We start from the raw sequence: 27,982 nt of genomic DNA, 5'->3' as shown, positions 1-27,982 counted from the left end.
ATGAGGGCGAAGAAGGAGGAGCTGCGGGAAGCCGGGGATATTGTAGCTGGGAAATCCTTTATGTTGCAGACGAAATTCGGAGATTCGGCGGTGGAGTTCTGAGGATGTGTATATGGATTTGGCGGCGAGCGCTGCCGATGCGGCCAAGTACTTCCAGGGTCAGACAGACCATGGAGTAGACCAGCTGTTTTGGAGACAATTCCATTCCCCCGAGCGTCCACTTTCATTGAATGATCAATTAGCCGAATAGGCCGAACTGAATAGGTTGTTCGGACTCTCCATGAGGTCTGTTGTGGATCTGTTATGGCCGTAACGGTCAAAACTAAACAGCTATTTCAGCTTGGTGCAGCAGTTTCTTGACGTGGTGCCGCGCATTAATGCGATGAAGTGGTCGGCGTGCATAGAGGGCGCACGGATGGCCTTTGCCTGTGTTAAGGCATACTGGGCGAGATGGATGCTACCAATGTTGCAGCGCGGGATTCGGCTATTGGTCGAAAGGCTGCCGAGCACTATTTTGAAGAAGTTCTTGAGGGTGCCCGCTTGATAGAGACCCAGTGCTCAAAAAAATTTATGTTTGAGTGATATGTAATCTCATTGTAAGCGAAATGCTTTAATAAATTTTTTTATAAGGCTCTTTTTATACTTTTGCCTGAAAGTAATATGATGCCTCCTGGGAGGCCGTTTATGTATACATGTGTATAACCTGAAAGATTGCAGTCGTTGGCTTCAGCCCCCACGCATATAATGCGGAGGTGCTCGCAAAAACACGTGTTCACACTTAACCCAATGTCTTGGTCCTATTAAGCAGGTGATAGCGGAGCGAGCGAGGCAACCAGACTATAATGCTTTAGCACTTTCACTTAGCCATAGGAGTTTGACAGTGGGGCTACTAGATAGCCCCTGGTGTCTCCGCACTCTCCCGGTTCCGGGGTGCGTACATGCCTAGCCGGAAAACAGCCCTTCGTTAAGGTGGAGGAATTCTAACATTCCCACAGGTCATCGAGTGGTTGACCAGTCTCACGCTATATCATGACAGTCAGTTTTTGGCTTTCTCTACTGAGGTGCTCGTCCGGATGAACTAGGGCACAATCGCAGTTGTTCTCCTGGTGCTACCTTAGCCGGCAAAGCGGAACGTAAGGCACCAAAACACAGGAGCCGGGCAATCCCAACATTTGACCAAAGACAATGATTCGGAGCTGATGCATATAGGGTCAAACTCGTGACGCCGAACACTCTCTAAGGTATTCGGTCTTTGTGGCATAAACCGGGCCTAAATAATGGCCTTTGTAAGAAGCCCCTTGTGTCCAGGTACGTGCATTGTTCTGGCGTGGCCACATGCCAAGATGTCAGCATCCTTCTCAACGGTGGATATGTATCAACAAGAGACAGTAAAAAAGGTTTACGCAGGGTCTTAATCTAAAAAGAATCGTTGGAGCAGGTCCCTGCTGCACGTCTGCGCCTGTGTCTCCATTGTGCCGTATCCTGGACGGGTGTAGTACGATGATCGTCTGTAAAAGAGAGTAAGTTAATTGAAAAGGTTTGTCGTGCAAAAAGGATAGTTTTTAAAGAAACCATGTGTAATGCAAGATGATAAGAAATTGCCACTTGTCTGCGTGCATTGAGCCCCTTGTATTGACAAATAGGGGTGTGACCACTTATTTCCGTGTAAATAGCGGCGCCGGACTGGATTAGTTGTATCTGAGGTCTTGATGACCTATTGGATGCTTTCGTTTGTCCGGGCGCCTTTAGTGTGCGGTGGCCAAGGCAGCCTCACTCTCTTCGGCGCGCAGAGATCGCTTGATATTTCCGTGCACTGTGATGATGCCCCGTGGACTGGGCATCTAGAGTGTGAGGGAGGCGTAGTGCGGTATGGCATTAAAGCGAGCGAAAGCTTCGCGTTCGAGCAGTGCTTGATAGCCACCTTGAAACGGAGCGATGTGGAAAGTTAAATGCTCGCGACGGAAGTTATCGGGGGAGCCGAATATAACTTGTAGTGAGAGGGAGCCCGTACAATGAGCCCCTGGGCCTGGCGTTACTCCTTTAAAGGTAGTATTGCTATGTCGAATTTGTGTTGGGTCTAACCCCATCCTGCGGATTGTATCCTAATATATTAGGTTTAGGCTACTGCCCCCGTCCATCAAGACCCTTGTGAAGTGATATCCGCCAATTACTGGGTTTAATACCAGGGCAGCCCATCCTGCATGTTGGATACTTGCTGAGTAATCGCGATGGTCGAAAGTGATCGGTTGAGATGACCAGTGGCAGGAATTCGTAGTGATAGGCTCTTGGGTATACTTTCCTGGGAGTGTCGTGTTGTTTTTTCCCTTGATTATGTGTAACACGTTTACTGTTTTGACTTCTGGTGGAAATTTCTTTTGTTCCGCCGCGCCTCTCTTGGGAGGCTCGTCCTCGCTTTCACTTGGTGTATCCTCCCCCTTGTGCACGACGTTGAGCTTGCCGGACTGCTTGAAGACCCAACATTCTCTGTGGGTATGATTAGCAGGTTTACCAGGGGTACTATGGATCTGACATACTTGGTCAAGAATTTTGTTGAGGCTGGACAGTTCGTCCCTGGTGCCTTTAGGCGGCTTTTGACCTGGCCGAGAGCTTTTGAATCCGGCATTTACTGTCGTGCCCTTCGTGCTGTCTTCTTTATTCTGGCATTTATTATTGCTGTTGCACCGTGATTTCCCATTGGCATCTCTAACTTCAGATGTACTGGGGTCGCTGGTGCTGCATCTGGCTAGCCAGCTATCCTCCCCCGCGCAAAAGCGGGTCATGAGGTTTGTTAATGCGGCCATCATTCTTGGCTTATTTTGGCCGAGGTGTCTGGCGAGCCATTCGTCATGGACGCTATGCTTGAAAGCTGCTAAGTCTTCGGCATCCGGACAGTCGACAATCTGGTTCTTTTTAGTAAGAAACCTGTTCCAAAGCTTTCGGGCTGACTCTCCGGGCTGTTGAGTTATATGACTCAAATCGTCCGCATCCGGAGGTCGGACATGTTGGGGAACGTAGCAGAATTTTAAAATTTTCTATGCATCACCAAGATCAATCTATGGAGTCATCTAGCAACGAGGGAGAGAGGAGTGTATCTATATACCCTTGTAGATCACGAGCAGAAGCGTTCAAGAGAACGGGTTGATGGAGTCGTACTCGTCGTGATCCAAATCACCGAAGATCCTAGCGCCGAACGGACGGCACCTCCGTGTTCAACACACGTACGGAGCGAGGACGTCTCCCGCGCCTTGATCCAGGAAGGAGGAGGGAGAGGTTGAGGAAGAGGGCTCCAACAGCAGCACGACGGCGTGGTGGTGGTGAAGCTGCAGTACTCCGGCAGGGCTTCGCCAAGCTCTTAATTCTTATGGAGGAGGAGAGGTGTTGGGGAGGGGAGGGGCTGCGCCTTGGATGTTGTATGCAGCCCTCCCCTCACCCCTCTATTTATAGGAGAAGGGGGTCGGACCCCTCTAGATGAGATCTAGAGGGGGGGGCGGCGGCCAAGGGGAGGGGGGCTTGCCCCCCAAGCAAGGGGGCGCCCCCCCTTAGGGTTCCCCCAAACCCTAGGCGCATGGGCCCTAGGGGGGTGTGGCGCCCTAGCCCACTTGGGCTGGTTCCCTTCTCCATACATCCCATAAGGCCCTCCAGAAGAGGTGGCCCCTCCCGGTGGACCCCCGGAACCCCTCCGGTGGCCCCGGTACAATACCGATAAGCCCCCGAACCTTTCCAGTGACCGTATGACAACTTCCTACATATAAATCTGCACCTCCGGACCATTCTGGAACTCCTCGTGATGTCCGGGATCTCATCCGGGACTCCGAACAACATTCGGTAATCACATACAAGTCTTCCTAACAACCCTAGCGTCACCGAACCTTAAGTGTGTAGACCCTACGGGTTCGGGAGACATGCAGACATGACCAAGATGACTCTCCGGTCAATAACCACCAGCGGGATCTGGATACCCATGTTGGCTCCCACATGCTCCATGATGATCTCATCGGATGAACCACGATGTCGAGGATTCAATCAATCCGTATACAATTCCCTTTGTCAATCGGTATGTTACTTGCCCGAGACTCGATCGTCGGTATCCCAATACCTTGTACAGTCTCGTTACCGGCAAGTCACTTTACTTGTACCGTAATGCATGGTCCTGTGATCAACCACTTGATCACATTGAGCTCATTATGATGATGCATTACTGAGTGGGCCCAGAGATACCTCTCCGTCTCGATTCGTGCCAACCCAACAGACACTTTCGGAGATACCTGTAATGTACCTTTATAGTCACCCAGTTACGTTGTGACGTCTGGCACACCCAAGGCACTCCTACGGTGTACGGGAGTTGCACAATCTCATGGTCTAAGGAAATGATACTTGACATTTAGAAAAGCTACAGCAAACGAACTACACGATCTTTGAGCTATGCTTAGGATTGGGTCTTGTCCATCACATCATTCTCCTAATGATGTGATCCCATTATCAATGACATCCAATGTCCATAGTCAGGAAACCATGACTATCTTTTGATCAACGAGCTAGTCAACTAGAGGCTCACTAGGGACGTGTTGTGGTCTATGTATTCACACATGTATTACGATTTCCGGATAACACAATTATAGCAGGAACAATAGACAATTATCATGAACAAAGAAATATAATAATAACCATTTTATTATTGCCTCTAGGGCATATTTCCAACAGTCTCCCACTTGCACTAGAGTCAATATTCTAGTTACATTGTGATGAATCGAACACCCATGCAGTTCTGGTGTTGATCATGTTTTGCTCTAGGGAGAGATTTAGTCAACGGATCTGCTACATTCAGGTCCGTATGTACTTTACAAATCTCTATGTCTCCATTTTGAACACTTTCACGATGGAGTTGAAGCGACGCTTGATATGCCTGATCTTCCTGTGAAACCTGGGCTCCTTGGCAAGGGCAATAGCTCCAGTGTTGTCACAGAAGAGAGTCATCGGGCCCGACGCATTGGGTATGACTCCTAGGTCGGTAATGAACTCCTTCACCCAGACTGCTTCTTGTGCTGCCTCCGAGGCTGCCATGTACTCCGCTTCACATGTAGATCCCGCCACAACGGTTTGCTTGCAACTGCACCAGCTTACTGCCCCACCATTCTTAATATACACGTATCCGGTTTGTGACTTAGAGTCATCCAGATCTGTGTCGAAGCTAGCATCGATGTAACCCTTTACGACGAGCTCTTTGTCACCTCCATAAACGAGAAACATTTCCTTGGTCCTTTTCAAGTACTTCAGGATATTCTTGACCGCTATCCAGTGTTCCATGCCGGGATTACTTTGGTACCTTCCTACCAAACTTACGGCAAGGTTTACATCAGGTCTGGTACATAGCATAGCATACATGATAGACCCTTTGGCCGAGGCTAGGGGACGACACTCATCTTTTCTCTATCTTCTGCCATGGTCGGGCATTGAGCCGTGCTCAATCTCGTACCTTGCAATACAGGCAAGAACCCCTTCTTTGACTGATCCATTTTGAACTTCTTCAATATCTTGTCAAGGTACGTACTTTGTGAAAGACCAATGAGGCGTCTCGATCTATCTCTATAGATCTTGATGCCTAATATATAAGCAGCATCTCCAAGGTCCTTCATTGAAAAACACTTGTTCAAGTAGGCCTTTATGCTTTCCAAGAATTCTATATCATTTCCCATCAACAGTATGTCATCCACATACAATATGAGAAATGCTACTGAGCTCCCACTCACTTTCTTGTAAATGCAGGCTTCTCCATAAGTCTGCATAAACCCAAACGCTTTGATCATCTCATCAAAACGAATGTTCCAACTCCGAGATGCTTGCACCAGCCCATAAATCGAGCGTTGGAGCTTGCACACCTTGTCAGCATTCTTAGGATCGACAAAACCTTCTGGCTGCATCATATACAATTCTTCCTTAAGGAAACTATTAAGGAATGCCGTTTTGACGTCCATTTGTCATATCTCATAATCATAGAATGCGGCAATTGCTAGCATGATTAGGACGGACTTTAGCTTCGCTACGGGTGAGAAAGTCTCATCATAGTCAACCCCTTGAACTTGTCGATAACCCTTAGCGACAAGTCGAGCTTTCTAGATGGTCACATTACCATCCGCGTATGTCTTCTTCTTAAAGATCCATTTATTTTCTATGCCTCGCCGATCATCGGGCAAGTCAGTCAAAGTCCATACTTCGTTTTCATACATGGATCCTATCTCGGATTTCATGGCTTCCAGCCATTTGTCGAAATCCGGTCCCGCCATCGCTTCTTCATAGTTCGAAGGTTCACCGTTGTCTAACAACATGATTTCCAAGATAGGGTTGCCGTACCACTCTGGTGCGGAACGTGTCCTTGTGGACCTACGAAGTTCAGTAGAAACTTGATCTGAAGTTTCATGATCATCATCATCAACTTCCTCACTAGTCGGTGCAGGCACCTCAGGAACATTTTCTTGAGCTGCGCCACTTACCGGTTTAAGAGGCAATACTTCATCAAGTTCTACTTTCCTCCCACTTATTTCTTTCGAGAGAAACTCTTTCTCTAGAAAGGACCCATTCTTGGCAACAAAGATCTTGCCTTCGGATCCGAGGTAGAAGGTATACCCAACAGTTTCTTTAGGGTATCCTATGAAGACGCATTTTTCTGATTTGGGTTCACGCTTTTCAGGTTGAAGTTTCTTGACATAAGCATCGCATCCCCAAACTTTAAGAAACGACAGCTTAGGTTTCTTCCCAAACCATAATTCATACGGTGTCGTCTCAATGGATTTCGACGGAGCCCTATTCAAAGTGAATGCGGCAGTCTCTAAAGCATAGCCCCAAAATGACAGCGGTAAATCGGTAAGAGACATCATAGATCGCACTATATCTAATAGAGTGCGATTACGATGTTCAGACACACCATTAAGCTGAGGTGTTCCAGGCAGCGTGAGTTGTGAAACTATTCCACATTTTCTTAAGTGTGTGCCAAATTCGTGACTCAGGTATTCTCCCCCACGATCTGATCGCAAGAACATGATTTTCCTATCACGTTGATTCTCAACCTCACTCTGAAATTCCTTGAACTTTTCAAAGGTCTCAGACTTGTGTTTCATTAAGTAGACATACCCATATCTACTCAAGTCATCAGTGAGGGTGAGAACATAACGATAGCCACCGCGAGCCTCAACACTCATTGGACCGCACACATCAGTATGTATGATTTCCAATAAGTTGGTTGCTCGCTCCATTGTTCCTGAGAATGGAGTCTTGGTCATTTTACCCATGAGGCATGGTTCACACGTGTCAAATGATTCGTAATCAAGAGACTCTAAAAGTCCATCTGCATGGAGCTTCTTCATGCGTTTGACACCTATGTGACCAAGGCGGCAGTGCCACAAGTATGTGGGACTATCATTATCAACCTTACATCTTTTGGTATTCACACTATGAATATGTGTAGCATTACGCTCGAGATTCATTAAGAATAAACCATTCACCATCGGAGCATGACCATAAAACATATCTCTCATATAAATAGAACAACCATTATTCTCAGATTTAAATGAGTACCCATCTCGAATTAAACGAGATCCTGATACAATGTTCATGCTCAAAGCTGGCACTAAATAACAATTATGGAGGTTTAAAACTAATCTTGTAGGTAAATGTAGAGGTAGCGTGCCGACGGCGATCACATCGACCTTGGAACCATTCCCGACGCGCATTGTCACCTCGTCCTTCGTCAGTCTCCGTTTATTTCGAAGCTCCTGCTTCGAGTTACAAATGTGAGCAACCACACCGGTATCAAATACCCAGGAGCTACTATGAGTACTGGTAAGGTACACATCAATTACATGTATATCACATATACCTTTCGTGTTGCCGGCCTTCTTGTCCGCTAAGTATTTGGGGCAGTTCTGCTTCCAGTGACCACTTCCCTTGCAATAAAAACACTCAGTCTCGGGCTTGGGTCCATTCTTTGGCTTCTTCCCGGAAGCTTGCTTACCGGGCGCGGCAACTCCCTTGCCGTGCTTCTTGAAGTTCTTCTTACCCTTGCCTTTCTTGAACTTAGTGATTTTATTCACCATCAACACTTGATGTTCCTTTTTGACTTCTACCTCTGCTGATTTCAACATTGAATATACCTCAGGAATGGTCTTTTCCATCCCCTGCATATTGAAGTTCATCACAAAGCTCTTGTAGCTCGGTGGAAGCGACTGAAGGATTCTGTTAATGACCGCGTCATCTGGGAGATTAACTCCCAGCTGAGTCAAGCGGTTATGCAACCCAGACATTTTGAGTATGTGCTCACTGACAGAACTATTTTCCTCCATCTTACAGCTGAAGAACTTGTCGGAGACTTCATATCTCTCGACCCGGGCATGAGCTTGAAAAACCATTTTCAGCTCTTCGAACATCTCATATGCTCCGTGTCTCTCAAAACGCTTTTGGAGCCCCGGCTCTAAGCTATAAACCATGCCGCACTGAACGAGGGAGTAATCATCAGCATGTTGCTGCCAAGCATTCATAACGTCTTGGTTCTGTGGGACGGGTGCGTCACCTAGCAGTGCTTCTAGGACATAATCTTTCTTGGCAGCTATGAGGATGATCCTCAGGTTCCGGACCCAGTCCATATAGTTGCTGCCATCGTCTTTCAGCTTGGTTTTCTCTAGGAACGCGTTGAAGTTGAGGAGAGCATGGGCCATTTGATCTACAAGACATATTGTAAAGATTTAGACTAAGTTCATGATAATTAAGTTCATCTATTCAAATTATTCAATGAATTCCCACTCAGATACACATCCCTCCAGCCATCTAAGTATAACATGATCCGAGTTAACTAGGCCGTGTCCGATCATCACGTGAGACGGACTAGTCAACATCGGTGAACATCTTCATGTTGATCGTATCTTCTATACGACTCATGCTCGACCTTTCGGTCTTCTGTGTTCCGAGGCCATGTCTGTACATACTAGGCTTGTCAAGTCAACCTAAGTGTATTGCGTGTGTAAATCTGGCTTACACCCGTTGTATTCGAACGTTAGAATCTATCACACCCAAGTGCTTCGAAACAACGAACCTTCGCAACGGTGCACAGTTAGGGGGGACACTTTCTTGAAATTATTACGAGGGATCATCTTATTTAAGCTACCGTCGTTCTAAGCAAATAAGATGTAAAACATGATAAACATCACATGCAATCAAATAGTGACATGATATGGCCATTATCATTTGCTCCTTTTGATCTCCATCTTCAGGGCTCCATGATCATCGTTGTCACCGGCATGACACCATGATCTCCATCATCATGATCTCCATCATCGTGTCTTCTTGAAGTTGTCTCATCATCTATTACTTCTACTACTATGGCTAATGCTTTAGCAATAAAGTAAAGTAATTACATGACGTTTATGTTGACACGCAGGTCATAAATAAATAAAGACAACTCCTATGGCTCCTGCCGGTTGTCATACTCATCGACATGCAAGTCGTTATTCCTATTACAAGAACATGATCATATCATACATCACATATATCATTCATCACATCCTTTGGCCATATCACATCACAAAACACTTGCTGCAAAAACAAGTTAGACGTCCTCTAATTGTTGTTGCAAGTTTTTACGTGGCTGCTATAGGATTCTAGCAAGAACGTTTCTTACCTACGCCAAAACCACAACGTGAATTGCCAATTTCTATTTACCCTTCATAAGGACCCTGTTCATCAAATCCGATCCTACTAAAGTGGGAGAGACAGACACCCGCCAGCCACCTTATGCAACTAGTGCATGTAAGTCGGTGGAACCGGTCTCACGTAAGCGTACGTGTAAGGTTGGTCCGGGCCGCTTCATCCCACAATGCCGCCGAATCAAGATAAGACTAGTAACGGCAAGATAATTGACAATATCGACGCCCACAACTGCTTTGTGTTCTACTTGTGCATAGTAACTACGCATAGACCTAGCTCATGATGCCACTGTTGGGGAATGTAGCAGAATTTTAAAATTTTCTACGCATCACCAAGATCAATCTATGGAGTCATCTAGCAATGAGGGAGAGAGGAGTGCATCTACATACCCTTATAGATCACAAGCGGAAGCGTTCAAGAGAACGGGTTGATGGAGTCATACTCGTCGTGATCCAAATCACCGAAGATCCTAGCACCGAACGGATGGCACCTCCGCGTTCAACACACGTACGGAGCAAGGATGTCTCCCGCGCCTTGATCCAGCAAGGAGGAGGGAGAGGTTGAGGAAGAGGGCTCCAACAGCAGCACGACGATGTGGTGGTGGTGAAGCTGCAGCACTCCGGCAGGGCTTCGCCAAGCTCTTATGGAGGAGGAAAGGTGTTGGGGAGGGGAGGGGCTGCGCCTTGGATTTTGTATGCAGCCCTCCCCTCACCCCTCTATTTATAGGGGAAGGGGGAAGGGGGCCGGCCCCCTCTAGATGAGATCTAGAGGGGGGCGGCCAAGGGGAGGGGGGCTTGCCCCCCAAGCAAGGGGCGCCCCCCCTTAGGGTTTCCCCCAAACCCTAGGCGCATGGGCCCTAGGGGGGTGTGGCGCCCAGCCCACTTGGGCTGGTTCCCTTCTCCATACAGCCCATAAGGCCCTCCGGAAGAGGTGGCCCCTCCCGGTGGACCCCCGGAACCCCTCCGGTGGCGTACAATACCGATATGCCCCCGAACCTTTCCGGTGACCGTATGACAACTTCCTACATATAAATCTTCACCTCCAGACCATTCCGGAACTCCTCGTGACGTCCGGGATCTCATTCAGGACTCCGAACAACATTCGGTAATCACATACAAGTCTTCCTAACAACCCTAGCGTCACCGAACCTTAAGTGTGTAGACCCTACGGGTTCGGGAGACATGCAGACATGACCGAGACGACTCTCCGGTCAATAGCCAACAGCGGGATCTGGATACCCATGTCGGCTCCCACATGCTCCACGATGATCTCATCGGATGAACCACGATGTCGAGGATTCAATCAATCCGTATACAATTCCCTTTGTCAATCGGTACGTTACTTGCCCGAGACTCGATCGTCGGTATCCCAATACCTTGTTCAGTCTCGTTACCGGCAAGTCACTTTACTCGTACCGTAATGCATGATCCCGTGATCAACCAGTTGATCACATTGAGCTCATTATGATGATGCATTACTGAGTGGGCCCAGAGATACCTCTCCGTCATACGGAGTGACAAATCCCAGTCTCGATTCGTGCCAACCCAACAGACACTTTCGGAGATACCTGTAATGTACCTTTATAGTCACCCAGTTAAGTTGTGACGTTTGGCACACCCAAGGCACTCCTACGGTGTCCGGGAGTTGCACAATCTCATGGTCTAAGGAAATGATACTTGACATTCAGAAAAGCTACAGCAAACGAACTACACGATCTTTGAGCTATTCTTAGGATTGGGTCTTGTCCATCACATCATTCTCCTAATGATGTGATCTCGTTATCAATGACATCTAATGTCCATAGTCAGGAAACCATGACTATATTTTGATCAACGAGCTAGTCAACTAGAGGCTCACTAGGGATGTGTTGTGGTCTATGTATTCACACATGTATTACGATTTCCAGATAAAACAATTAAAGCATGAACAATAGACAATTATCATGAACAAAGAAATATAATAATAACCATTTTATTATTGCCTCTAGGGCATATTTCCAACAGGACATATGTCCCTTGAAAATTTGCCTGAAAAGCGTCTTCGAGCTCTTCCCGACTTCCAATGGAACTTTCGGGGAGGCCTTTGAGCCAGTGACGAGCTGGTCCTTTGAGCTTGAGGGGTAGGTATTTGATGGCGTGGAGATCATCTCCTCGAGCCATATGGATATGAAGGATGTAGTCCTCAATCCAGACCCCAGGGTCTGTTGTTCCGTCGTATGCCTCTATGTTTACGGGCTTGAATCCCTCTGGAAATTCGTGGTCCAGCACCTCATCGGTGAAACATAGGGGGTGTGCGGCACCCCTGTAGCTGGGTGTACTGCATTGTTCGGATTTTTGTTGTGTTGCATTGCATGCTGGGACGCGCTTGCGAGGTCCATAGATGGATCTAGTTGCGCCGTCCTTTGGGTGTGAGCCCTCGCTTGGGTCGCGCCTTGTATTGTGAGCGGCATTGTATGCCGCCCTGTGTTGGTAGAGGGGTCGTCTATCCAACCAGGTGGCTGCTTTGATATTTGGTTGTGGGGGTTCTGAGGCCTCCTCATCGAATTCGGGGTAGGAGCTTCTGCTTTGGGTAGCTTTTGGAGGGGCGATTGTCGCTATACCTTGCTGCAGTGCTGAGTATTTTACTCCATCTGAATTGGAGTGTGTCTTGCGCAGCCTTGAGCCTTTGTTTCTGCTTTTTCAGGCTCCTCGCGGTGGCAACAAGCCTTTTACGGGCAGTCTATTGCTCCAGGTGTTTGTCCGGTGTTATGTCATCTGGGCCATTATCCTTGATAGGATTTGTTTATTCGGTTTGATTATCCGAACTGCCGTTGTCCGGTAGCGGTTCACCCTGCTCCAACGCTGGGTCTGCGTGATCGCTATTTCTGTCGAGGCGGGATTTGGGGCGGCGCTTGCATCGCCGTTTTGACTGCTTTTCGAGGGAACAAGCCTTCGGTGCGTCCTTCCGCTCCTCGTCGTCATCTTTTGGTGCGTCCACCATGTATACGTCATATGACAAGGTGGCATTCCGGGGCCCAATAAGCGCCGGTTCTTCATCATCTCCTTCATCGGCATCCATACCGTCGATATCTTCGGAGTCGAAGTCGGGCATGTCGGTTAAGTCGCCGACAGTGGCTACAAAGTGGGTGGTGGGTGGGCTTTAAATTTCTTCATCGTCCGTACCCCAACCTTGCTGACCGTAGTTCGGCCAGGGCTCTCCTGATAAAGAGAGAGACTTCAGTGACTTCAGGATATCGCCAAAAGGCGAGTGCTGAAAGATGTCCGCGGTGGTGAACTCCATGATCGGCGTCCAATCGGATTCGATTGGCAGGGGCGCGGAGGGTTCGGAGTCCAGAGAGGAGTCCGGCTCCTTGGAGTCACGAGTCTCGCAGAGTACGGGGCTGGTGTTTGGCTCAATCGCCGTTGGGGTTGCAGCCCCCGAGGTGGAGTCCAACCGCCCATCCTCGATCGGTGCAGTTGGCTCCGAATTAAGGGTCGGAGCCGATGTGGATGCGGCCTCCAGGGCACCGTTCGGCGGTAGAGCTAGATCATGCTCGTCGTGACAGTGCGGCGCGCTTGGCAGTGGCTCGAATCCATCGAAGATCAAGTCCCCGCGGATGTCAGCCGTGCAGTTTAAATTTCCAAATCTGACCAGACAGCCAGGGTTGTAGCTTTCGATCTACTCCATACGGCCAAGCGAATTGGCCCGCAGTGCGAAGCCGCCAAAGGCGAAGATCTGTCTGGGGAGGAAGGTCTCACCCTGGACTGCATCGCTATCGATGATCGTAGGAGCCATCAAGCCTGACGGCGACGACACAGAGGAACTCTCAATGAAAGCACCAATGTTGGTGTCAAAACCGGCGGATCTCGGGTAGGGGGTCCCGAACTGTGCATCTAGGCCGGATGGTAACAGGAAGCAAGGGACACGAAGTTTTACCCATATCATCAATATTAATCAAGCAGGACGTAGGGTTTTACCTCCATTGAGAGTGCCCGAACCTGGGTAAAACTTCGTTTCCCTTGCTTCCTGTTACCATCCGGCTTAGACGCACAATTCGGGACCCCCTACCCGAGATCCGACGGTTTTGACACCGACATTGGTGCTTTCATTGAGAGTTCCTCTGTGTCGTCGCCGTCAGGCTTGATGGCTCCTACGATCATTGATAGCGATGCAGTCCAGGGTGAGACCTTCCTCCCCGGACAGATCTTCGCCTTCGGCGGCTTCGCACTTCGGGCCAATTCGCTTGGCCGTCTGGAGTAGATCGAAAGCTATGCCCTTGGCCGTCTGGTCAGATTTGGTAAACTACACGGCTGACATCCACGGGGACTTGATCTTCGATGGATTCGAGCCACTGCCGAGCGCGCCGCACTGTCACGACGAGCATGATCTAGCTCTGCCGCCAAACGGTGCCCTGGAGGCCGCATCCGCATCAGCTCCGACCCTTAATTCGGAGCCAACTGCGCCGATCGAGGATGGGCAGTTGGACGCCACCTCGGGGGCTGCAACCCCAACGGCGATTGAGCCAAACACCAGCCCCGTACTCTGCGAGACTCGTGACTCCAAGGAGCCGGACTCCTCTCCGGACTACGAACCCTCCGCGCCCCTGCCAATCGAATCTGATTGGACGCCGATCATGGAGTTCACCCCCGTGGACATCTTTCAGCACTCGCCTTTTGGCGATATCCTAAAGTCACTGAAGTCTCTCTCTTTATCAGGAGAGCCCTGGCCGAACTACGGTCAGCAAGGTTGGGGTACGGACGATGAAGAAATTCAAAGCCCACCCACCACCCACTTTGTAGCCACTATCGACGAATTAACCGATATGCCCGACTTTGACTCCGAAGATATCAATGGTATGGACGTCGATGAAGGAGATGATGAAGAACCGGCGCTTATTGGGCCCCGGAATGCCACCTCATCATATGACGTATACATGGTGGACGCACCAAAAGAAGACGACAAGGAGCGGAAGGACGCACCGAAGGCTTGTTCCCTCGAAAAGCAGTCAAAACAGCGACGCAAGCGCCGCCCCAAATCCCGCCTCGACAGAAATAGCGATCACGCAGACCCAACGCTGGAGCAGGGCGAACCGCTGCCGGACAACGGCAGTCCGGATAATCAAACCGAATAAACAAATCCTATCAAGGATAATGGCCCGGACGACATAACGTCGGACAAACACCTGGAGCAACAGACTGCCCATAAAAGGCTTGTTGCCACCGCGAGGAGCCTGAAAAAGCAGAAACAAAGGCTCAAGGCCGCGCAAGACACACTCCAATTCAGATGGAGTAAAATACTCAGCACTGTAGCAAGGTACGGCGACAATCGCCCCTCCAAAAGCTACCCAAAGCGGAAGCTGCTACTCGAATTCGATGAGGAGGCCTCAGAACCCCCACAAACAAATATCAAATCAGCCACCTGGTTGGATAGACGACCCCTCTACCAACACAGGGTGGCATACAACGCCGCTCACAATACAAGACGCGACCCAGGCGAGGGCTCACACCCAAAGGACGGCGCAACCAGATCCATCTATGGACCACGCAAGCGCGCCCCAGCATGCAATGCAACACAACAAACATCCGAACAATGTGGTACACCCAGCTACAGGGGTGCCGCACACCCCCTATGTTTCACCGATGAGGTGCTGGACCATGAATTTCCAGAGGGATTCCAACCCGTAAACATAGAGGCATACGACGGAACAACAGACCCTCGGGTCTGGATTGAGGACTACATCCTTCATATCCATATGGCTCGAGGAGATGATCTCCACGCCATCAAATACCTACCCCTCAAGCTCAAAGGACCAGCTCGTCACTGGCTCAAAGGCCTCCCCGAAAGTTCCATTGGAAGTTGGGAGAGCTCGAAGACGCTTTTCGGGAAAATTTTCAAGGGACATATGTCCGACCTCCGGATGCGGACGATTTGAGTCATATAACTCAACAGCCCGGAGAGTCAGCCCGAAAGCTTTGGAACAGGTTTCTTACTAAAAAGAACCAGATTGTCGACTGTCCGGTCGCCGAAGCCTTAGAAGCTTTCAAGCATAGCGTCCATGACGAATGGCTCGCCAGACACCTCGGCCAAAATAAGCCAAGAACGATGGCTGCATTAACAAACTTCATGACCCACTTTTGCGCGGGGGAGGACAACTGGCTAGCCAGATGCAGCACCAGCGACCCCAGTACATCTGAAGTTAGAGATGGAAATGGGAAATCATGGCGCAACAGCAATAATAAACGCCGGAATAAAGAAGACAGCACGAAGGGCACGGCAGTAAATGCCGGATTCAAAAGCTCTCGGCCAGGTCAAAAGCCGCCTAAAGGCACCAGGGACGAACTGTCCAGCCTCAACAAAATTCTGGACCAAGTATGTCAGATCCATAGTACCCCTGGTAAACCTGCTAATCATACCCACAGAGAATGTTGGGTCTTCAAGAAATCCGGCAAGCTCAACGCCGTGCACAAGGGGGAGGATACACCAAGTGAAGACGAGGACGAGCCTCCCAAGCAAGGCACGGCGGAACAAAAGAAATTTCCACCAGAAGTCAAAACAGTAAACGTGTTACACATAATCAAGGGAAAAAACAACACGGCACTCCCAGGAAAGTATACCCAAGAGCCTATCACTACGAAGTCCTGCCACTGGTCATCTCAACTGATCACTTTCGACCATCGCGATTACTCAGCAAGTATTCGACACGCAGGATGGGTTGCCCTGGTATTAAACCCAGTAATTGGCGGATATCACTTCACAAGGGTCTTGATGGACGGCGGCAGTAGCCTAAACCTAATATATCAGGATACAATCCGCAGGATGGGGTTAGACCCAACACAAATTCGCCATAGCAATACTACCTTTAAAGGAGTAACGCCAGGCCCAGGGGCTCGTTGTACGGGCTCCCTCTCACTACAAGTTATATTCGGCTCCCCCGATAACTTCCGTCGCGAGCATTTAACTTTCCACATCGCTCCATTTCAAAGTGGCTATCAAGCAATGCTCGGACGCGAAGCTTTCGCTCGCTTTAATGCCATACCACACTACGCCTCCCTCACACTCAAGATGCCTGGTCCACGGGGCATCACCACAATGCACGCAAATATCAAGCGATCTCTGTGCGCCGAAGAGAGTGAGGCTGCCTTGGCCGCCGCACACTAAAGGCGCCCGGACAAACGAAAGCATCCAATAGGTCGTCAAGACCTCAGATACAACTAATCTAGTCCGGCGCCGCTATTTACACAGAAATAAGTGGTCACACCCCTATTTGTCAATACAAGGGGCTCAACGCGCGCAAACAAGTGGCAATTTCTTATCATCTTGCATTACACATGGTTTCTTTAAAAACTATCCTTTTTGCACGACAAACCTTTTAAATTAACTTCTTCTCTTTTACAGACGATCATCGTACTACACCCGTCTAGGATACGGCACAATGGAGACACAGGTGCAGACGTGCAGCAGGGACCCGCTCCAAGGATTCTTTTTAGATTAAGACCTTGTGTAAACTTTTTTTACTGTCTCTTGTTGATACATATCCACCGTTGAGAAGGATGCTGATGTCTTGGCATGTGGCCATGCCAGAACAATGCACGTACCTGGACACAAGGGGCTTCTTACAAAGGCCATTATTTAGGCCCGGTTTATACCAAAAGACCGAATACCTTAGGGAGTGTTCGGCATCACGAGTTTGGCCCTATATGCATCAGTTCCGAATCATTGTCTTTGGTCAAATGTTGGGATTGCCCGGCTCCTGTGTTTTGGTGCCTTACGTTCCGCTTTGCCGGCTAAGGTAGCACCAGGAGAACTACTGCGATTGTGCCCTGGTTCATCTGGACTAGCACCTCAGTAGAGAAAGCCGAAAATTGATTGTCATGATATAGCGTGAGACTAGTCAACCACTCGATGACCTGTGGGAATGTTAGAATTCCTCCTCCTTAACGAAGGGCCGTTTTACGGCCAGACATGTACGCACCCTGGAACTGGGAGAGTGCGGAGCCACCAGGGGATATCTAGTAGCCCCACTAACAAACTCCTATGGCTAAGTGAAAGTGCTAAAGCATTATAGTCCGGTTGCCTCGCTCGCTCCGCTATCACCTTCTTAATAGGACCAAGACGTTGGGTTAAGTGTGAATGCGTGTTTTTGCGAGCACCTCCGCATTATATGCGTGGGGGCTGAAGCCAAGGACTGCAATCTTTCAGGTCATACACATGTATACATAAACGGCCGCCAGGAGGCATCATATTACTTTCAGGCAAAAGTATAAAAAGAGCCTTATAAATTTTTTTATAAAAGCATTTCGCTTACAATGAGATTACATATCACTCAAACATAATATTTTTTGAGCACTGGGTCTCTATCAAGCGGGCACCCTCAAGAACTTCTTCAAAATAGTGCTCAGCAGCCTTTCGACCTATAGCCGAATCCCGCGCTGCAACATTGGTAGCATCCATCTCTGCCCAGTATGCCTTAACACGGGCAAAGGCCATCCGTGCGCCCTCTATGCACGCCGACCTCTTCATCGCATTAATGCGCGGCACCACGTCAAGAAACTGCTGCACCAAGCTGAAATAGTTGTTCGGTTTTGACCCTTCCGGCCATAATTGATCCACAACAGACCTCATGGAGAGTCCGGACAACCTATTCAGTTCAGCCCATTTGGCTAGTTGATCAGTCAATGAAAGTGGACGCTCGGAGGAATGGAATTGTCTCCAAAACAGCTGGTCTACTCCACGGTCTGTCTGACCCTGGAAGTATTTGGCCGCATCGGCGGCGCTCGCCACCAAATCCATATACACATCCTCCAAACTCCACAGCCAATCCACAGGAGCATACCATGGATCTCCGAATTTCCTCCGCAACATAAAAGATTTCCCAGCTACAATATCCCCGGCTTCCCGCAGCTCCTCCTTCTTCGCCCTCATAGCAGAGCGGAGATCCATTTTGTCGCAGCAGCCTTCTCAAGGTCCGATGCCTTCGCTTGGTTTTCCCTTTCAAGAACCAGGCACCGGTCGGCAGCGGCTTTTAATTCCACAGCCATCTTGGCCATCTTCTCTCGGGTCTCGCCATGCGCAGCCTTCTCGGCTTGCAACTCTTCGGCCGCCTTCACAGCAGCCGCATTACCTAACCTCGCTTGTTCCTTGGCTTGGGCAAGTTCTGCCCGCAAGGCTTCAACAGTGGCAGCTCCATCTGCAGTCACAACATATTTAAGATACTGGCATCATGCTGCTCTTCCTATGTGGCGTTTACCAGATATTGGTACTTACCCTGTGCCTCGTCAAGCCTTTTGTTAAAAAGCTCGATGTCGGCGTCTGCCGCATCCAACTGCCGTTCTAAATGGGCAAACTCGCTAGTCCGGCTAGCCACCGGAGCTTCCATCACCTGCACATAAAGGCAGTATGGTTATTTCCTGGGAATATGATCCTCTGTTCGTCGTCGTTTCCGACGACAACCAGAGTCTCAGGGGCTACTATCTACATAGGGCACACCTAACATGTGCAGGGTTATTATACATTCTTTTACATACCTCAAAGCCTGCCAGTAGACTCGTAAAAGCTTCATGCAATCCGCTTTCGGCGGACGATATTCTCTCCATCACCGTGTTCATCAGCACACGGTGTTCATCTGAGATGGCCGCTCGCTCCATCAACTCCCTCAGAACATCCGATAGCACACTAAACGGTGTCGGACTCTTTTGTCTGCTCTCCTCGGGAGCCGGACATTGGGAGCTTCGGGGGTCAATGGGATTATCTTCTGGCCTCACCGGGCTCGGAGAGGCCCTCCGCGACGACACTTCAGGGTCGCCCGCTTCTGGAGCGGAGGAGTCCGGAGGAGGCATCTCGCTCTCCATCATCTCTGGAAGAAGATCCCCGAAGATGAGCTCATCTGAGAGGGGCTAAAGCCCGAACTGCAAAATATATGCGGTGGTTATTTTCTCAGACGAAAAATGGCAGATATGTACTATTAAAGGTATTTCGGGTCACTTACGACTCGTGGGAGAATTGATCCCCCCTCGGACTTTGTGCGGCAACAGCGCCCCCTGAGGTAGGACCCTCCGTGGGAGACTTCTTCTCCCATTTGGAAGCTTCTGCTTCCGAATCCCCGGGCGCAGTCCTTTTCCTCTTCTGGTCGCCTTCCTTCATGGAGACGCTCGCTCCCTTGGTTAGAGTGGGCAGTGTTGGGAGCCCGCGTCCGCCCGCATTATCCTCCACAGTATCTTCCTTCAAGGGCTTCGGGCGAGGTGCGGTCTGGAGAATCTTTTCCAATACCGGATTTTCCAAACCCTCAGGGAGGGGGCCGAACACCGAATCAACTTCGCCTTTGTTAGACAGTCCTGGTCAAAAAGCAAACTCTCAGAGATAACTTCGTAACAAAGTAGAGAAAGTATGTTCAGCTGCAAGATGCCTTACCTGTTCGGCGGTGCGGTTGCTACTCAGGCCCACATCCTCGGTGATTTCCGGACGCTCCGTTTGAGGTCCGAAGAATGACTTGTACATCTCCTTGTACGTCAGGCCGAGAAAATTTTGAATGGCACGCGGTCCCTCAGGATTGAACTCCCATAGGCGAAGAGGCCGGCGTTTGCAAGGCTGGACTTGATGAACCAGCATAACCTGTATCACCGCAATCAAACTGAAATCTCCATTGAAGAGATCTCGAATGCGGCCTTGCAGTATAGGCACGTCCTTAGCTGGCCCCCAGCTCAGACCTCTGCTGATCCATGACATCAGTTGTGGTGGGGGCCCGAGCGGAAAACAGGGGGGCCGCCTACTTGGCACTTCTAGGAGCCGTGATGTAGAACCACTCATGTTGCCACAATTCAGACACCTCTGGGATGGAACCTTTGGGCCACGGAGCTCCAGTCATCTTGCGTATTGAGGCACCTCCACACGCTGCATGCTCCCCCTCGACTAGCTTCAGCTTCACTTCAAAGGTCTTGAGCCATAGGCCAAAGTGATGGGTAACCCGGAGGAAGGCCTCGCACACGATAATGAATGTCGTGATATGAAGAAAGGAGTCTAGAGCTAGATCTTGAAATCTAGCCCATAGTAAAACATCAAACCCCTGACGAAAGGATCCATGCCAAGACCTAGACCTCGGAGGAAGTGGGGAACGAACACGACGTTCTCATTGGGTTCGGGGGTGGGCACGGCCTACCCCCGGGGAGGCAGCCGATGCATAATCTCGACGGTCAGATATCTGGCTTCCCTCAAGTTCTTGATGTCTTCTTCCATGACGGAGGAAGGCATCCATCGGCCTTGAAAGCTAGATCCGGACATGACTGGAGGTTCGGAGCACCTGACCTGAACTTCAGGCGTTTGAGCTTGAGGTGGGGGAAGGATTTGATTGAGCATGGGAGGGAAAAATAGAAGCCTTGTCCCCTTTATAAAGAGGGTGAATATCAAGCGTCCTCTCCATGTCCGTTTGGACTTGCCTATAATCTAGGAGTCCTAGACGCGGTTGGGTTACCTACGCCTGTATTGATGAGAATCCCGGGATAAGGGGACATGATCTCTGCTTTAACAAGATATGCCAAGGAAACCGCCTCGCATAACGCGCTAAGATGGGACAGTAAAACAGTTCGAATAAAAGCTTGGCCGTGGTGTGATGTCACACTATGGAATACGTCAGCAGATTAGATTTGTGTAAATATTATTCTCTCTATGGCAATATGTGGAGACTTATTTTTCAGAGACGGACACTATCTTTGTGTTCAAAATATTCTATGAAGTACTTGGAGGAGGAACCCGCCTTGCAATGCCGAAGACAATATGCGCGTCGGACTCGTCGTCATTGAAGCCTGGTTCAGGGGTTACTGAGGGAGTCCTGGATTAGGGGGTGTCCAGATGGCCGGACTATACCTTCAGCCGGACTCCTGGACTATGAAGATGCAAGATTAAATACTTCGTCCCGTGTCCGGAAGGGACTTTTCTTGGCGTGGAAGGCAAGCTTGGCGAAATGGATATGAAGATCTCCTACCATTGTAACCGACTCTATGTAACCCTAACCTTATCCGGTGTCTATATAAACCGGAGGGTTTTAGTCCGTAGAACAACACACACATCAACAATCATACCATAGGCTAGCTTCTAGGGTTTAGCCTCCTCGATCTCGTGGTAGATCTACTCTTGTACTACCCATATCATCAATATTAATCAAGCAGGACGTAGGTTTTTACCTCCATCGAGAGGGCCCGAACCTGGGTAAAACTTCGTGTCCCTTGCTTCATGTTACCATCCGGCTTAGAGCACAGTTCGGGACCCCCTGCCCGAGATCCGCTGGTTTTGACACCGACAAGATTAAAGACTACCCGAGATACTAGTATGTAAAATGAGGTGTTAGAATCATTACTGTGTAAGCTAGATTGCTGACTCTAGTGCAAGTGGGAGACTGAAGGAAATATGCCCTAGAGGCAATAATAAAGTTATTATTTATTTCCTTATTTCATGATAAATGTTTATTATTCTTGCTAGAATTGTATTAACTGGAAACATAATACATGTGTGAATACATAGATAAACAGAGTGTCACTAGTATGCCTCTACTTGACTAGCTCGTTGATCAAAATTGGTTATGTTTCCTAACCATAGACATGAGTTGTCATTTGATAAACTGGATGATTGACTTTACCCATTCCGTTAGCCTAGCACTTGATCATTTTAGTTTACTGCTATTGCTTTGTTCATGACTTATACATGTTCCTATGACTATGAGATTATGCAACTCCCAATTATCGGAGGAACACTTTGTGTGCTACCAAACGTCACAACGTAACTGGGTGATTATAAAGGTGTTCTACAGGTGTCTCCGATGATACTTGTTGAGTTGGCATAGATTGAGATTAGGATTTGTCACTCTGATTGTCGGAGAGGTATCTCTGGGCCCTCTCGGTAATGCACATCACTATAAGCCTTGCAAGAAATTCAACTAATGAGTTAGTTGCGGGATGATGCATTAAGGAAACGAGTAAAGAGACTTGCCGGTAATGAGATTGAACTACGTATTGAGATACCGATGATCGAATCTCAGGCAAGTAACATACCGATGACAAAGGGAACAACGTATGTTGTTATGCGGTTTGACCGATAAAGATCTTCGTAGAATATGTAGGAGCCAATATGAACATCTAGGTTCCGCTATTGGTTATTGACCGGAGACGTGTCTCGGTCATGTCTACATAGTTCTCGAACCCGTAGGGTCCGCACGCTTAACGTTCGGTGACGATTGATATTATGAGTTTATGTGATTTGATGTACCGAAGGTAGTTTGGAGTCCCGGATGAGATTGGGGACATGACGAGGAGTCTCGAAATGGTCGAGATGTAAAGATCGACATAATGGACGACTATATTCGGACATCGGAAATGTTCCGAGTGATTCGGGTATTTTTCAGGGTACCCGGGAGTTACGGGAATACGGGGAAGAAGTATTGGGCCTCATGGGCCAAGTGGTGGAAGAGAGGAGGCAGGGCGCCCCCCCTATCCCAAACCGAATTGGACTAGGGGGTCGGGCCCCCTTTCCTCCTTTCCTCCCTCTCCTTCCTTCTCCCTCTCCTCCTTCCTTTCCTCCTCCTAGTAGGAGTAGGAAAGGGGAATCCTACTCCTACTAGGAGGAGGACTCCTCCTCTTGGCGCGCCCTGCAAGGGCCGGCCGGCCTCCCCCCTTGCTCCTTTATATACGGGGGCAGGGGGCACCCTAGAAAACACAAGTTGATTGTTCCAAGCCGTGTGCGGTGCCCCCCTCCACCATAATCCACCTCGATCATATCGTAGCGGTGTTTAGGCGAAGCCCTGCGTCGGTAGCAACATCATCACCATCATCACGCCGTTGTGCTGACAGAGCTGTCCCATGAAGCTCTGCTGGATCGGAGTTCGTGGGACGTCATCGAGCTAAACGTGTGCTGAACTCGGAGGTGTCGTGCGTTCGGTACTTGGATCGGTCGGATCGTGAAGACGTATGACTACATCAACCGCGTTCTCATAACGGTTCCGCTTACGGTCTACGAGGGCACGTAGACGATACTCTCCCCTCTCGTTGCTGTGCATCACCATGATCTTGCGTGTGTGTAGGATTTTTTTTGAAATTACTACGTTCCCCAACAGCTTGCGCCATCTGAAGACGGGGAGCTTAACCCCGCCACGGAAGCTGCAGACTCAGCGGCGCTGGAGCCGCACACAGACCCAACCTCAAGCGGGGTTTTCGTCACCGGACCCCCGGATTCATCTTTGGCAATTGGTTCCGAGCTATGTGCATCCGCGTCCGTCGAGCCTTACCAGGCGGTGATCATCGAATTCAGTTCCGCAGACATCTTTCGGCACTCACCTTTAGGCGATTTGCTAAACTCATTAAAAACCCTCTCTTTAGCAGGGGACTCACAGCCGAATTATATCCGGTTTGAACTAGGGGCTGATGACGGGGAATTTCCCTTCCCACCCACCTCCCATTTAATAGCCACTGTCGAAGATCTAACCAACATGCTCGACTACGACTCCGAAGACATCGACGGTATGGACGACGATGCTGAAGAGGAGCAATCCCCAAACCCGCCATTTACCGGGCGCTGGACAACCACCTCCTCCTATGACGTATACATGATGGACACATCAAATGAGAATAGCAGCGATGAAAAGGAAGATCCTGTCAAGGACAGGCCTCCTGAGATACAGCCGAAGCACCGACGTCAGCGGCGCCGCTCTAAGCCACGCCATGGAAAAAACAACAATACTGGCACAAAAAATGCTCTCGACGATGCCGAAGACAATGAAGACCCCGCTAAGCCAGTCTCCGAACAAGACGAACGGGAAGATGGGAAAGTTAGGCATGATGTTTGGGCCATGAACGAAGACTCGGAGGACAGTAGCTACCTTCCGCTCTCCAAGGATGAGGCGAGCCTCGACAACGAGGACTTTATCGTGCCTAAGGAACCCCTCGAACAGGAGCGCTTTAAGCACCAGTTAATAGCCACTGCAAGGAGCCTGTAAAAGAAGCAGCAGCAGCTTCAAGCTGATCAAGTTTTGCTCAACGATAGATGGACTAATGTCCTGACAGACGAGGAATACGGCCTTGAGCGACCACTCAAAAGTTACCCAATGCGCAAATTACTACGTCAATTCGATGACGAGGCGCCGGAGCTTGTGCCATTAGCGCACAATGCGGCTGACTGACCACCACGTGGCTAGGACAAAGCGGCAGCTCAAGCTGAACACCAGCCCGTACTACATGGCTGTAAAGGCAGGGATAAAACAGCTCGAGCATATACATATGACCTTCGGCAGGACCTGGACAACAGAGCAGGACATACCAGATCGATCTACGGATCACGGGGGTGTGCCCCGACACACGACGACGGCTATCTATTCGGACGTGACAAGCCTAATCACGCACGGGCCGAATGCCACAGACGGACTCCATCTGAGCTACGTCGCGATGTGGCCAAATATAGGGGTGCCGCACACCCTCTTTGTTTCACTGATGAAGTAATGGAGCACGAATTTCCAAAGGGGTTTAAACCCATGAATATCGAATCATACGACAAAAAACAGATCCCGCGGTATGGATTGAAGATTTTCTTCTCCATATCCACATGGCCCGCGGTGATGATCTCCACACCATCAAATACCTCCCATTAAAACTAAAGGAACCAGCGCGGCACTAGCTAAACAGCCTTCTAGAGAACTCTGTTGGCAGCTGGGAAGACCTGGAAGACGTCTTTTGCGATAACTTCCAAGGTACATATGTCCGGCCACTAGATGCCGATGACTTAAGTCACATCATCCAGCAGCCCAGAGAGTCAGCCAGGAAGCTCTGGACTAGATTCCTAATTAAAAATTCAAATTGTCGATTGTCGGGACGACGAAGCCCTCGCGGCCTTCAAACACAACATCCGGGATGAGTGGCTCGCCCGCCATCTCGATGAAGAAAAACCAAAATCCATGGCAGCCCTTACTGCTCTAATGACACGCTTTTGCATGGGAGAAGACAGATGGCTCGCTCGTAGAAGAAACGCCAGCGATCCAGGAACTTCTGAAGTCCGAGACGGCAACAGCAAGCCACGACGCAATAAACACAAACATCGCAATCATAACGAAAGAACGCAAGACACTGCGGTCAATGCCGGATTAAGCGGCTCCAAACCCGGTCAACGGAAAAAAGCCATTCAAGGCAAATAGAGATGGACCATCCAATCTACACAAAATACTAGATCGGCGCTGCCAGATTAGCGGCACCCCCGATAAACCAGCTACTCACACCAACAGAAGTTGTTGGGTCTTCAAACAAGCCGGCAAGCTTAATGCCGAACACAAGGGGAAGGGGCTGCCCAGTGACAGCGATGACGAAGAGACTCGCCAGCCGAATACCGGGGGTCAGAAACAATTTTCCCCCGAAGTAAAAACCGTAAACATGGTATACGTGATGCACACCCCTACAGGGGAGAGCAGGCGTGCACTATGGGACGCATACGCCATAGAGCCATTCCCCCCAAAATTTCGCCATATCCGTCCTGAAGGTTCGGCGGCTCTAGTCATCGATCCAATTATCGATGGGTTCCATCTCACGTAAGTCCTTATGGATGGCGACAGTAGCCTTAATCTACTCTACCAAGACACTGTCTGCAAAATGGGCATCGATCCTTCAAGAGTCAGGCCCACCACAACTACCCTCAAGGGAGCAGTACACGGCGTAGAAGCTCACTGTAGGGGCTCCGTCACATTGGAAGTCGTTTTCGGTTTGCCGAACAACTTCCGAAGCGAAGGCTTGACCTTTGATATTGTCCCGTCCCGCAGTAGCTACCATGCACTTCTGGGGCGTACCGCTTTTTTTTCTTCCCCCCTTTGCAGGTTTCTTTTCTACATGCCCTTCCTGGCGGCCTGATCAAAGTTCCTTTTGAAAGGATAGATACACCAAGACGGCAAAAAGCACTAACGTATAAGGGAATTTCTAGGTGGTCTCTTTAACGATCACTCTACCTATTTTCAGGACCCGCATGCAGCTCCCCCTTGGTTGTGGCATATTAAATAGCCTTGTTGCTTATTGCATTACTTGTACAAGTACGCTTCAACGTATCAATCAAACTATAACGGAAACAGTTTGCAGCCCAACTTTTGTGGCACTAGTTTGCTCTTTTGATAATCATATCAAATCACACCCGTACACTTTGGTACGCTTTAGTCTGCTAGGGGCTTCATTGCGCCTCATAATACAGAAACAAAGTCCGAACACTTACAGTATAGTTCGGCACCCCGAATTTAGCATTATATGCATTGGCTCCGAATCATGTCTGTGGTCAATAGTTCGGTTGCCCGGCTCGTGTGCTTACTACATTACGTTCCGGTATATCGGCTAGGGTAGTAAAAGGAGAACTACTGAAATTGTGTCCTATTTTATCCGGATGAGCACCTCAATAGAGAAAGCCGAAAACTGACTGTCATGATGCGGCGTGAGCCGGTCAGATCTTCGGTAGTTTAAAATCTTTAGTGATTTTTTCCGCATTATGCGATGAATCGGTTCTTATCCGATCAGGTGTTTACAGCACCCTAGTTCGGATACTAGGGGTTGTGCCTAAATTTTTATTGTCAAACTCCTATGGCTAAGTGAGGGTGATAAAAGCCACATAGCCCGATTGCCTGGTTCATTGCGCTAAACACCTCCTTCAAGGACCAATGTCTCAGATAAAGAGTGTTTAGATTCATCCCGAACACCCCCGTACTACCTACGTGGGGGCTGAAGCCGACGACTGGGCAACTCTCAAACTTGATAAAAACGGCTGCACAGGAGGTAAAACTTTAAATAATAAATAGCAACACATTATATTACATATCATCATTGTTTTCATCATACATGACGAGATAACATGAATGTATTCATTCAAAAATGATGTCCTTAGCACATTGCTCCGCTACAATATGGGCTCCCTTCAGAACATCTTCAAAATACCGCTCGGGCGTGCGGTGCTCCTTGCCCGCGGGCGGTCCTTTGATCGCGAGCTTGACGATGTCCATCTTCGCCCATTGTATCTTGACACGAGCGAAGGCCATCCGTGCACCTTCTATGCAGACCGACTGCTTGATGGCGTCAAGCCGAGGCAAGCATTGACCAGCCACTTCACGAGTCTGAAGTAGCTGCCGAGTATAGCTTCTGCAGGCCATAGCCGGATTATTAAATACTTCATGGCTAGTTCGGTCACCCTATGCAACTCGACCAACTGTTTTAGCAGGTCGCTAAAGGGCATTGGATGTTCTAGCGCAAGGTATTGCAACCAGAACAGCTTCTCCGTTGAGATCCCCTCTTCAGCTCGGAAGAATTCTGCAGCATCAGAAACA

The sequence above is a fragment of the Triticum dicoccoides genome, chromosome 5A (genome assembly GCF_002162155.2).
Source record: "Triticum dicoccoides isolate Atlit2015 ecotype Zavitan chromosome 5A, WEW_v2.0, whole genome shotgun sequence".
NCBI classification, from domain to species: domain Eukaryota; kingdom Viridiplantae; phylum Streptophyta; class Magnoliopsida; order Poales; family Poaceae; genus Triticum; species Triticum dicoccoides.
The sequence above is the reverse complement of the archived record's forward strand: the minus strand, read 5'-3'. Positions refer to the sequence as shown.